Source organism: Polyergus mexicanus, unplaced genomic scaffold, assembly GCF_030449975.1.
Source record: "Polyergus mexicanus isolate NDT 795.1 unplaced genomic scaffold, iyPolMexi1.0 SCAF_3, whole genome shotgun sequence".
Lineage (NCBI taxonomy): Eukaryota > Metazoa > Arthropoda > Insecta > Hymenoptera > Formicidae > Polyergus > Polyergus mexicanus.
The window spans coordinates 3,357,587-3,372,053 of NW_027223323.1; the positions used below are offsets into that span (position 1 = coordinate 3,357,587).

The window sequence follows — 14,467 nt, forward strand, 5'->3', positions numbered from 1 at the left end:
AAATTCATCTGAAGCCCGATCCCACAGAGAGTTAATCGACACAGTGTAAATGATCGATTACCGTCCTACATGACGGGCAGCGAAAAACGAAGCGACCAGACGAGGATGGTGGCGTGCAAGCAACCGTGAAAAGGACGAGATTGGCGTCGGTCGGCGATTTTTCGCAATCAGCGCGAGTGATTACTTCCTCCATACCCCCTTACGGTATAGACACGAAAGGACCGATGAAGAAGCCGCACTGCCGTATTTTCTTCACTGGGATCGCCATGGCATTTCGTCGTCGGTTCGGGAAAGAAGATAATCGCGCGCGCTCCAGCCTTAAGCGATGCCGCCTCGTTTCAAGGCAATAAAAGGCACTATCGCGCCGAATTTTACGAAAGCGCACCGTGTAATTCATCCTGTCGCGGACGATGGGAGGATCTTACCCGAACCGATATACCCGGCTTATTGCTCTTCGTTACGAGAGATCGCTTCGCGTCGCGAGCCGATTTGCATAAAAAGTCGCGATTTGCGCGCGCGCGCGCGCGCGATTATGATACGACGAAAGGTCAGCGATCGGAGCCGAAATCACCTGAGCCAGCACAACGAGGGCAACGAGTCACGATGGTATCCTTTGCATCTCCCCCTCAGACTCCCGTTCCGTAATCATCGGCGCGCTTTCGTAACGATCCGTTATGTTACCGCGCTACCGGTCACCGTAATTGGGGTCCGCGGACCTTCTGCCATCGCTTACGACCCGCCTTTAAGCTCGTAATCGTAACAGTATTTTAATTTCCTTCGTATACCGATAGCTCTCGACTTACTCGACGCCGCTGCCGTTTCGCTAATAGTCCACGATCAGTAGCTCTACCATCGCTAATGGAGACGCGTCGTGTATTATACGTTACCTTACGGTATTAACTCATGCAAATGTCGTTGACCGCGTTGCATCTATGTGTGCGGTGCGCGTGATCTCAAATAGAGACCGAAGAGATTAGTTTGGGCTAATATTAATTAACGTTAATTCAATGGTTAAACGAGATCGCGAGGATCAAAACTCTCGTTACATTGTTATTTTTTTAAATTATAAAATTATATGTTTAATTACATATTAAATTTTTATATACTAAATTAAAAAATATGGAATTTTTTTTTAATATCTCTAGTTATCGTAAAATGGTCATGGATCTCAATGGATATCTTCTCTTTAAAAATTGTGAGAAAATTTATAATAATATTTTAAACAATCTATAAAAATAACATGTAGCTTATGTCTCTCGTAAATCAATCGTATCATTTTCGTTGAAATCACGTTATCGTTATTCTGTATGGACTATGCAAGGTACACATACTGCTAAATAAAACATGATGATCAGTTGCCATTATCAACGATCAGCGGAACATCGAAATAATACCGATGTACTCGGGGTGTCGATCAGCTTGTTAGATTCGATAGAAACCACGATGTATCTTGATTTGCATATTTAAACACTTGCAACTAGGCATACATATATACAGATTGCTATCAAATAGACCTGCATCTAATGCATTTGCGTCTAAATGCAAAATACAAGCAAATGAAAGCTATATATGTATACATATGCATGTAAACATGCATGCTATTTAAATATCTGCGATATTAGTAACGTATGAGTAATGATTTTGAGTATCCAAAATTCAGAAATAGAAATAATAAATTCATCGAGTCGGAATCCAATTACTAAAGATAATTATAAAGATAATTAAAATATAAATAAAAAATCGCCAAGTTGCAATGGAAATAATAGTTTTCGCTTATGATTAAAAAAATATCTACTCCAAAATTCGTCGAACAATTAATCGGAAAAAGTTTCTGTTAAAATATTCTGTGTGTAAGATAATCAAATATTATAGATCTCGCCATTAAATTCATACAAGTTCTAGTGCAATTGATGCTCATGAATGATCGTCCGAGAGTTAATGAAACCGGAGTGTTTGTCTCCGGTTGGCTGGGATCCTTGTCAAAACGAATCGCTTTCCCGTTCCTCGCCCTTTTCCGCGGCTCTCTTTCTCAGATCGCCGGATCAATCGGTGGCGAAACGAGGTCTTCAAACAAGTAGAGTACCGGGCGAATCCCCCCCGGCAAGCAACCACCAATTCGGTGTGGGAGAAAGGAAGAGAGCGTTGCCCAAGCAGCAACCGCGCGCTACGTGGAACAGGAACGTAATTATTATCGCCGGGTTACGTATTCGGATGTTCTTCCGCTCGTCGAATCTTCTCACATACTACACCACCGCGCATAGACGTGCTCGGAACAATGGCTTGGCCTCAGGAGCGATTCCCATATTATGCAAATGCCAGCGTTCTCCTCTACTCCATGCGCGTCAGCCGCTCCACGTCTCGCCTCGTCTCTTTACGTTCTCCTCGATAGAAGGATAGGATAGAGTTGATTTTGAGAGGAAATCACATCCCCGTCGAATACGATAATTATGGCCAATTGGTTTTATAAATGTATCAAAATATTAAACTCTTATAAAACAGGTAATGCGTATATTTTTTGATAAATCTTTCTCGTTTGTTTTCCAAATGTTTTGTCAAATATTTTTAAAATGGGAAAATTTTAAATAACGCATTTAAATAATATAACGTATTATTAACACTGCAAAGATGTTAAATTACGGCACACAGGTTATAGATTTTACATGCAGATTTTATATTCGTTCGATAAAAAAATCTCGCGTGAGACATCATTTTTCGATAGAAATTCGACAAAAAATGTCATAATTATGAGAAAATGTATCTCGTATTTCCGTCTCTCCCAGCTATGTACGATCGTTTTACGATTCGCGAGTCACTTTGCCAACTGAATATGTAATAAAATATTCAGAACTACTGCAAAATTCGATTTAGTAAGTATCATTTATGCGTCAAATATTGAACCTTCGTACCGCTATCTAAATTTATCGGTATTTCATATTTTTGACAAATTGAAAAAATAATTCGTTCCTCTCAATTTAAGAATTTTCTTTAATTAATCGCATCAGCAAAAAATATTAGCTTTAATGCAAACGGGGAATATGAGGGTCTTATGTGTCGCAAATTTTTCAAACGCACGTGTTGCCATTCGCGTTCCGATGTGAACGCCATTCACGCGAGTCTAAGATCGTTGTTTTTCGAACTGCCAATTTTCGCTCTCAGGGTATTACATTTTCTCATATTGAGTCACCGTGTCGTAAGCTGCGGAGGACTCGTGTAATCTCATGTTTTGAATTAAGGGAAATGATGCAATCACGGCAAAGAAGGTGGAAGGCCGCGTCACAAAATTTTTCGAAATACCGTCTTACAAAGAAATTATGAAAGTTTCGTCTTTGGAGAAAAATTCGCATCAGTCGATCGAAAAGACAGATATAATCCTTGAAATTATTATTATCCGATAGTGGCTGTGTGTGTGTGTGTGTGTGTGTGTGTATGTGTGTGTGAGATCTCCATTCTCTCCTTCCTCAATGGGAAGGCGATCGTTGTCTTAACGACGATAATAAGGCTTCGGATAGTTTTGTGATTATGATTATGGTATGGAATGTTTCTTTTCTCATAAAAAATGAAGAAGATATTTTTATATTTCATTGAACAGATTTAAATAATTAATTATATCCTGAGAGATTATAATACAATATATTTTAGAGATTAAGTTTTACGTAATAACAGAGATAAGATAGAACAGTAACAACGTTTTATATTATATTTAGTAACGTTAATTATATCAATGTTAATACGTTGAAGAATTAGGATGTGTATGTAAATATAATTTCTACAGTGAAATTCATTTTCTAACATGACAGTCACATATTTTCGCGTCATAGCAATTACGCTAAAATATTTCGTTCTTGTGTTTTCCAACATGTTTTTCCGCATTTCATCATCTCGAGAGAAACGGAATTATAAAGTTATAAAATAATTCTTTCTTTATGACACGTTTTTTTCTGCGTCTTCGTTAACGCGTTACAATCGTACATCTCTCTTACGAGGAATTGTGAAATCAAGTAACTTTAAAAGATGACGCAATCATTGCTTTAATCATTCGATATAATGTATGACTCTTTTCTCATCTCTCTCTCTCTCTCTCTATTCACACTTCATTTATCGCTCATGTGATCGCCACGAGATAAAATCGTCACATTCACTACTAAAATTTTTTAAGTAATGCGCTGCGAAAGCATAGATTCGTCGATACACAATACATTTATACATTTCCGTTTCTATCTACGTTGCATTTTAGTATTATTTATTTAATACAAGTGGCAACGTTTAATGGCAACAACGAGATGGTAGAAGGCTACATTCAACATGCGGCGAGGGTCAAAGTTTAATTCTGCGACCTAATTTCCATAGTCGCACATTTTGCAAAGTGATCTCTACGCTTTCTACGAAATGACGAATTAATAATTAATTAATCAACCGGCTATATTACAGACGAAATGATATCTGATATTTATCGATATACCATGATCGAAGTGACGCTAGATTGAAGACTTAACCGACGCTTGATTGCTTCGTTCGTCTAATCCGCGAGGAAAAAAAAGACACGATTGCGTAATAATTTCCTTAGATATCGCGTGGCGCTTGCTTATGCGTTCTCGGTGCGTGTAACGGAAAGATGCATCCTTGTGCATCACTGATCCAGCTGAAACAAGGAGGAACGGTAATGCGGGACGTCAACGCGCGATAGACAACGTGCCATAATCGCGTATAATGATACGGCCTTCCCGCTTTCTCGGCGAAATAAAGGACTTTCTTTCCCATGCACTCGCGCATTCGCATCTCGACAAATCCGCCGCGCTCTAATCAGCTGCCGTGAGTTTCAATGCATCACCCGGGTGATTTCGTTTCATTCGCACGCACGTAACTTGATGATATATCGCGTACCGTAACAGGGAGGCTTAACCCTTTCAGTCCCGTTGGCTACAATTCCCTCCGTGTTAACTTCTGACATGCCTCCTATTGATCTCGACGCAGTCTCCCGCAACTGAAACCGCTTTCAAACTTGTTGACTGTCGTCGTGGTTTTCCAGCTAGTGCTGGAAATTCTGAAGCTAGTGCCTACGTATACTTTTGAGGCTGCATTAGATGTAATCGTAACAAAGTAAAACATTACATAGTTTTTTTGATATAACAACAATATAAATCTTCTATATTTGATCAGATAAAATAATATTCTATTAAACACATAATTTTGTTAATTATATCGATGCTTGAAAAATATGATTATATAAATATTTAAAAATTATGGATGATTTGCAATAAATTTTAGACACAAACCAACCTGCCAAATAACTTGGCAATTAAAAATGTATATAAAAATATATATATATATATATATTAGTTGAAAAGGGTTGCTTCAAAGTTATTTCGAAACAATGTTATATTCGCAAATCTTATAAGAAAATAAAATTATTCTTTTGCAACGCATTATTCAAAAGCTCATAATAATGCCACAATGGAGAGCTTTGGGAAATTTCGAGATCGAATCAACAACGATTTCCTTTTAGCACGCCCAGCTATTCACAATGTATAAAGGGAGTTCTTTTGTATATCCCTTTTAAAGTTTAATGATAAATTAAATGTCATCAAACTGCGCAAATAAAATTCTAAAAAGGAAGCCCCTTTCTTCAAAAGAGAATTCTATCGAGAAGCTTTTTTATTCCGCAAATAATTTCCATTCTAATATCCTCGAGTCTTAATTTATTTACGTCCCATTAAGTATCTCTTAACTGTTTGCATGTAACTTAATTTAACTTTGACAAGATTTCACCCTTGGATTCTCGACATTTGAATCTTTACACAATAATTTCAATTAATATATATATTTCCAGATTAATTTGTTTCTAAACAAATATTTGATACTACTTGTTTTGATTGCGCTGCATTTCTGCATTTCAATATAGTTTAGGACTCGGATCAAGTGACGACGTCTTAAGCGAGTCACACTACAGCATGCACTTAATTAACGCGACAGTGGCCTGGAGGATTCTCTAGAGCACAACGAGAATGAGTTTCACGTTTCTGATAGTCGTTCAGGAGGGAAGCCCGATGTCGGAACAAAGGCGTCCAGATAACGAAGCGAACCTAGGCATCTTAACTTAGAACGTATACGTATCTCCTCCTTCTCCTTTGTAATGCTAATTTGATAATTATATCAGGATTTAGGATTAACTGAGAGAGATTGGGTGGAGCGCAAGTATGAGGAAAGAGACATATGCATCGAAAATTATTCAAAGTGAATAGACAACTTTCATTTCTCTCCTTGTCATCTTATTCTTTGCAAATTAATAAACATTAATCTACATCAACGCGCTATCAGTCCCATTATCTATCTTATAAATGTTTTAATAATATTAGATGAGTTTTTTCCTCTTCTCTAAACGTTTATAAAATATTTCAACAAATTACTTCTTAAATTCAGTTAAAATTTTGTTATAAATAGTCGAAGCAATAATTAAAAAACCGTACTCATTACGGATAGAATTAATTAAAAACAATATTTCGTAATTAAAAATACATTAAACTTTAAATTAACGAGTTTTATGGCATGGAAATGTCAGCGTACTGACTCTTTAATAATTTTCACAGAAACTTATAAAATGTTGTTAATCGAATTAATGCATTTTAAATAAATTTATATTGATACCACAAATTTTTCCGGTTTGATAAATAAATTACGCAGGTAAAATATATATATATATCTGATGCTCGTTGTATATCTCTCTGTGATTTACAAAGCACGCATTCTATTTGCTCATAGTCCAGCGAACCATAAAATTTCTGCGACTTGGCATATACGTTTTCGCAACGACGTTTATCGCCGAACTTTACCAATTCAAAGTAAAAAATATCACTTAAAGTTTGCTTGTCAACAAAACAAATGTAATGCAATATGCGGCGGGGAATAATATCGATATCGATGATAGCACGCGACATCGGGGCATACACGGGGAATCCTCAGCACGTTCTCCACTGCTATTAGATCAATAACTTTGAGCATTCACCGGTATATATTCTCTCATCGGCACACAGCTGTCGATCCGACTTCGGCCATCGTATCGCCATCGAATACACGAGATTCAAAGACTGCGGAAAAGTAATAACGGCGGACTTGTTTTCGCTTCTAGCAATGTCTTTCGTATCGAAACATTTTTCTACCAAACGAAAAATTTCTGTTAGACAGAAATAAGACACAGTTGGAAGATACGAAATTAACTTATATATAAGTATTCCAAAGAATTATGACACTTTTTTTCAATTAAATATTTCGCACATTACAATATTAATATTTATGATAAAATATATAATTATTAAATATTTAAAATAAAATATAATATATTGTAACTGATTAAATATTGAATAGAACTTTTATTAAAGTAAATTTAAAATTAGCAAAAAATATTATTTTTCAATGCCCGCTTATATAGAGTGAATAAGTTTCAATATATTCGTTAATAATTCTTCGATCTTTATTTACTTAAAAGCACATTCTAAAAGCGATTCTTTGAATAAAATCCTTGCTTACAATTACTATTCAATAATAGAATATTTGATACTTTGGGTAAATATTTAAAAGGTTTCCGAGTACCTAACCCGTGAACTGCATATTGCAAGTATCCGGTTTGAAATCAGAATCGATTACAATAGCAACGTTTTAATTGGACATTTTACGTTATCGAGATGTTCGCTTTCCTTAGATTTAAAAGATAACATAGAATTTAAAATATTAGCAATTTAATTTAAATTATTAGCAAATTTATTTTAACAATCCAGGTATTTAACTCAGTTATTATAAACATATAATAGATCCCGTTTAACGATTTTTTACGCGGCTCAAAATACACGCGTTTGTTTCGAATAAAAGGAGTGATATTGTCGTAATGAATAGGTATTATAAAAGATATTATATCCGCGACGTTCACGTCAAAGCGATTACATTTTATCGATAACGGGATTCGCGTACGGTCGTCCGTGGCAGAGTGGTAACTAGGAGATCTCACTTTGATGTGGAAACTGGCCGGACGCCGCTAGTAGTATAACCAGAAAGCGGGCGTCCGGCGATCGTTTATCGCATTAGCGGACGGTCCACGTTCCATGCGCCCGGTACCTATCTTCGGCAAATTGGGAATTACGGTTATATCGAAACTTTGATGTAACTCTGCCGTTGGTCCCGGCTCGAAGCCATTTCCCGGTTCAATTTAAGCACGAATACGTGCGCGATCGCCAAGATAACGCCCATCTACCGCGATTATCCAGTAAAACAAACTCCCGGAAGGGCGACGAGCAGCCAATATACCCCGTACACATTTCCGTTCGCGTAATCGTTTTTATTCGTTTTTATTAATTATAATATATTTTTATATTATAATATATTAACATTACAAATTATAATTTATCAATATCGGATTTTAATACTGCGGACACGTGATGGGATTTTCTGTGATAAAACAGGATTCGAAGCAGACAAAAGAAAGTTATCGCATGTTAAATAATGTACTTTTACATAATGTTCCGATAATATTCTCCTTTTCTCTTCATGTTAATTATAACATTCTCTTTTTTTATTTCACGTGCCACAATCATGGAAAAATGTAAGGAAAAAACTCGCGTACAAGATTATTGAATAAATCTTTCTATATACAAATACTACAAATACTCTGTTACATTTTACAAACTGAGCTTAACGTATTATGCTATAATAAGGGCATTTACATTGCGCGCGATTAATGTCACTCGGCAAATTATGCGCGTTGCGCAAAAGCATACCATCCGAAATGCATCGAATCTCAATGTAACGATACGGTGCTCGTCATTACGCCGTGTGGCCTGAATTACTATCCATCTATTACATATTAAATTATATCAAATGCGCATTCGTGATTATCATTCCGACGGAATTATAACGCGGTCGTAATGCCGTAGTATATAGGAACATATATTGATCGCTCGTTATCTCTAAAATTGTAAAAGAGATTCACGCCTAAAAATTTATATATATACGGAGGAAAATTATTAAATCACAATATTAATTGTTCTCCATCATCGTATCACATTTTTCTGATTAAAAAATCTATTCGTGATATGCAAACTATGATATGTCTTTATCATATTTGTCATATTTATCATCGTTTTTGAAATTTTTATGATTTCGAATCACAGTGCAATTTTGCGTCGGAACAGAATTCAATAAATTGATATATTAACGATTCACCGTATATATCTCGTGAATTATATTTTTTCGATATAGAAAAAATTTTTTTACCACCAACGTTACGAATATTCGACAGATTTATTTTCACTCGTTAATCGCATTAATCATAGCTTTTGAACAATCGATTTCTTAAAGCGGTCGATTTAATCGTGTTTCTTTATAAGTCCCTTTCAGAATTGATAGTTTTTATTGTAAATGTCATACATTTCGGAACTAGGTTACAATTGAATCCGAGACTAATCACTGTAATCCGGATCTAATCTGGAGCCGAGCCGTACTGGCGGCAAGTGAATCGATGCTGCTAGAATCAATCAGAGATAATAATTATTGAAAACTGCTTGTATATCAAATGACAGTCATAAAGACAAATGGAAGAAACAATTGTATATTGCACGATATTTAGTATACTCGATTACATTCTTTTTACATCTCCTCTCTCTCATCTCCCTCTCTCTCCCTCTCTCTCTCTCTCTCTCTCTTTCACGCGCGCGCGATTAAACTATAATTATAATTTAATACGAAATATAAATCTCTACGTAGAATAATAACACTCTTGCTCTTCATTTCTGTAACTTTGTAATATTTTGCGAATAACGACAAATTCCTCGGATAATCAGACGTGAGATCTAGGAGAATAATGATCCGTAAAATGTAATTATAAAAAAGTGGGACATTTTCCACTATAACTCAAGAAAATAGAACATGTCGTATTTTAAAAGTCAGAACCCGCATACCCACTCTACATACGCGTGTTATATCTTGACGTATCTTTTAATAAAAGGATAGCTCCGGGCTGGCGAAAAAACCTAGCGAAATAATCGCAAAACAAATTCCATTTCACGCTTTATGGATGCCGGAAAGTTCTAAATTTTTAACTTAATAAGTTTACAATAATTTAACGCCGTACGAAAGATTCGTAATGGATCATATGGGTGAGATAAATCCAATACGGCTGCTCTTTTGCTCGCGCAGTAATAGAAATGCTCGAATCGACGCGGAGCAGGAACTTACGGGACGAAGAAGTTTGATTGCTTTTATAATAAAAGAAAAGTTCGCGTTCTCCGCATATTCGAGCGTGCCGAACGACATGCGATTACACCCGCATATAATTACACCTGATGTTGGCCACACAGCGTGAGACTCTTTTACGCCATGTTTTTGTCAGCCCAAGACAAAACGTGAGGAGAGGAATACAGAGAAGAGAGGAACGCGATGGAACGGAGCGGGCGAGATTTCCACAGATCAGTTGGCGTGTAAAAATAGGTCATACAGATATTTCGTTATGACGTATTGCTTAACAATCTACCACTTTGTCCGACATCTCATTGCGCGGGCCTCATTTACCTGGTTGGCGAGCGCGGATTAATTAGCCAGACAAGATTAATTAATTACGGCGACCTCGACGAGTTCGACCTAGGGGACAGGAGGGGGAACGTCCGGCTTTAGTACCCGTCGTACCCGACATCAAATTGAGCAAGGATTTTATTTTCATAATCAAAGCCTCGAGGCTTTAATTATATCTGTTTACATATTAATAATGTGTATCTATCATGTTTGTTGTATAAACTTTATAACGTTTGTACAACAATAATACAGTTCATTAATTGCCTCTCACATTCCATTTGTTAAACAGTTTTTTTAACATAAGATAAAATAATTATTTTTAATAAAAAATATTAAAATTTGACACAATGTTTAAGTGATATATATAATAAAATATGGATAAATATGAATAAATGTATAAGAATATTTTTGAATTTGATGTCAATAACGGAATATATAGAGTTCATTCACCCCTTAGCGAACGTAGAGGATAAAGTTATCAGAGAATCTGACGGCATGATCGCGCGCACAAATTGGGTCTGCTTCGTACGTATGTAAGAGCCTCGATAATAAGAGAGTGAAATTTCTAGCATCGCGCAATTACTTCCAAAGCTATTGTGTGTATCGATATATATATATATATATATATATATATATATATATATATATATATATATATATATATTATTTCTGTCTATTGAAAATAGAGATCTCGATCTGTCAATTAAAAACGCGTATAAAGCGCAAGAATTAATAGAAAATAATTATAATAATTTAATACATAAAATATAAATTCTCGTGCGATTGATTCTAACGTAAATCATATTAATATTTGTTTTGTGAGAAATAATAAGAAAAGCACGAGAGAATTGCATTATATATCAAATTGGACATTGTACCCAACTTAAGCACGAAGTTCGGCGGCGAAGCGAATGCTAAGGGCTTTCGGAAGGATTTCTGTCAGGCTGTTCGTACGATAATGGAGCAGCGAAATTTCCTTCGCATCGCGCAGTTACCTTTACAGTAAATAATCCTTCACCAAGTCGACGACGGCTGCCAAACATTAATGATATTCCGGGTGCTCTTGTATACGTACGAAGCATTGACGTGATATTCCACATTGCGTACTTTAATCTTAGTTTACGATTCATCGCGATATTCGGGAGTTGTCTCCGATATTTTCTTTCATATATCATACAAATACCGGATGTCTCGAATATCGCAAATAACACTCGAATGCTTGTCTATAGATTGCTTCAGATTAATCTAATTCTCCCTAAGCTGATTAATTCTTTAACGCACTTTGCAATTTAACATGATGCATTATTTTTTTAATAACGATTCATATGATTTCGGAAATACATATATTGACTTACTTAAGTTTCGATTTTATACATATTAAATTGCAATAAATGCAAAATTTTAATTAACAATCTTGCAAAGAGAGAGAGAGAGAGAGAGAGAGAGATTAATGACAGGAAATAATATGAGGGAGATAAATGAAAAGTTGTTACATGACAAATGTCCTTCCTGATGTCGGACCGCAGGATCGGCCGTTATTTAAATGCGCATTTGAAAAACTGCGTCTTTCCTGGTGTCGACGAGAATAATAAAAGGGGTTTGCTTGTGCGCAGAGGGAGAGAGAGACGCATGGAAACGCGCCAAAGTTTGTTCGATTCAACGGGAAAACCCCCTGATGCGTTTATAAGCCTCAGGAACGGTAAAAGTTCGAGGAAAATGTAATTAAGCGGTAAAAACGTTGAAGAGCACTCAATGAAATTATACAACAATTGTTGGCATACAATATAATAGCCAATTAAAATCTCTTTCATATAATATAAAAGTTAATTACTAGAATCGTAGCTTTGCGTGATAAAGTATTGCATTAAATTTCTATTTACGTATTTTCCGTTCACATTCGCATTTGCGATTTTGCGTAAAAGCTATCATTTTACTTACAACAACATTAAACAAATATAATCGATGTTATTTTTATTTCATAAAAACAACGCAGTATTAAACGTTCGCCGTTGCATTTAATTAATAATAAAATAAATAAGACAAAAATATACTTCCTGCAGATTTCGCTAACAATGAGAAAAATTTGAGAAATACCGAAATTGTGTTAAAAATGAGATTTGCTCGAACTACAAAATTAAATGGTTTACTCTCGTTAAATATCTTCTAAACTAATGCTCCGTCGATCAGTTCGCGTTACATCTCCGGCTATGGAAATACCCTGGCTTGAGGATGACCCTTTAGCTAAACGCGTCGGAAAATTCTCGTGTCTGATACACTTTTAAAAATTTTGGTTAAATTTACCGCCGCGTTTTTCCGCACGAATGTGATATTTACAAGTTTCGTAATCAGCTGTTTCGGCGCAAAACATTCTCCTCTGTATAACGGAACCGCTTTTTCGATCGCTTTTGAAGATAAATAATGACAGCGAACGAATCTTAATATTCGGTGCAGACAGAAATGCGTACTTTCACTAATATTCAAATTTCCAGGCAATGTCGGATATAATATAATATATAATAACTTTATTATTCCAGATATATTAAAAATCTTAATCTTAGGCATTTTGAATAGCGTTATCGTGTATTTCAATAAATTTTAATTTTGTTAAAATATAAAATTGTTCTGCATCTATAATTTATTACACAAAGCTAAATTTTATTATAATCAATTAAATATATTTATTTTTAAAATGTTTCCCATTTTTCACAAATATGTAGCATTTATAAATTTATCATATTCTAATTGTTATTAAAACCACATAGTCCAAAAATTAAAAAGAACATATATTTATATTGCTAGCTGTTTATATAAATTCGGCTTCTTTACCTCTAAAAAACCTGGAGTTTCTATAAAACGCTGGTCTCTACTAATTCGGTGCTACACGAAAAAAAAAAAAAGAAAAAAGCTTTTTGCGAAAAGATTAATTGCGAAAAACATATATAAATACTAATAATAGTTAAATAATAATTAAACTTTAATAATTTTACATTTATTTCTTATTTATTCCGATTATTTTTATTTCTGCATTTTGAAAGGGAATGCAATTTAAATTGTATGGGACAATAAATATGTGATATAAATATATATATATATATATACGTATATTCAAGCTTTTCAAATAAAAGAATGGACATCGTATTATCAATGACAACGGCACGCTCTCAATTGGACGCGTATCCAGAGGGATTTATTTTAAAAAAGCGTTATATATACAACAATCTCCTACCTGGTGTTAAGCCCCGCAAGCGGATCCGATTGCCGATGGTGACAACACTATCACTGGATCCTCGGAATCCTGCGAAACCCCTAAATCTCCAAAAATCGTAGCACACACGCGACCGCCTCCGATACCGGGGGGACCGGGGGGGGGGGGGTAGCGAAGGGGCAACGCACGTCGTCGCACACTCGCGCGAGCGAGCGCCGCGCGGTCTCGTTCGCGTTGATTTCGCGAGCGAAGGGAGAGAAACAAAAAGGGAGAGACAGAGAGAGATAGAGAGAGAGAGAGAGAATAAGGGAAGAAAAGAGAGAGAGACAGAGGGAGCGTTAATAGCGAGTAGAGCCGAGGAACTTGAAGCGGACGCTCTCTCGTCGCGAGGGAGTCGCGGCACGATACTGACGAGTCGCCTGTGGGGCGCGCGGATCTCATGCCGCCAGGATCTCCATCCCCACCGGCGCGTCGCAGAGCGAAACGGCCGCCCGACATTCAGGGCCGGTTGATCAACGGCGGGATCGTCGTCACGATCAGCGAAACTATGGACGCCCGTCTCGGGGTTGATCAACAATCGGTCCGCAACAACCGTGCGTCTGACATACGCGAAACTGCCGCAATTCCGGAGGTTTCGATTTCTCGCAGAACGCCCCTGCGGAATATAATCGTCCTCTGATGACTAAATATCAATACTGCAAATATCTGCTA

General features: G+C 36.2%; 1 protein-coding gene across 2 annotated transcripts in view; it reads right to left on the reverse strand.

The window, feature by feature from the left end:
- Nucleotides 1–14,119, reverse strand: part of Thw (thawb) — a 38,765-nt gene extending 24,646 nt beyond the window's left edge. For both annotated transcript variants that reach the window (XM_070292610.1, XM_070292609.1), the window contains exon 1: nt 13,778–14,119. The gene's annotated coding sequence lies outside the window, so the exon portion shown is untranslated. The remainder of the gene's footprint in view (nt 1–13,777) is intronic.
- Between the last annotated feature and the right edge of the window lie 348 nt (nt 14,120–14,467).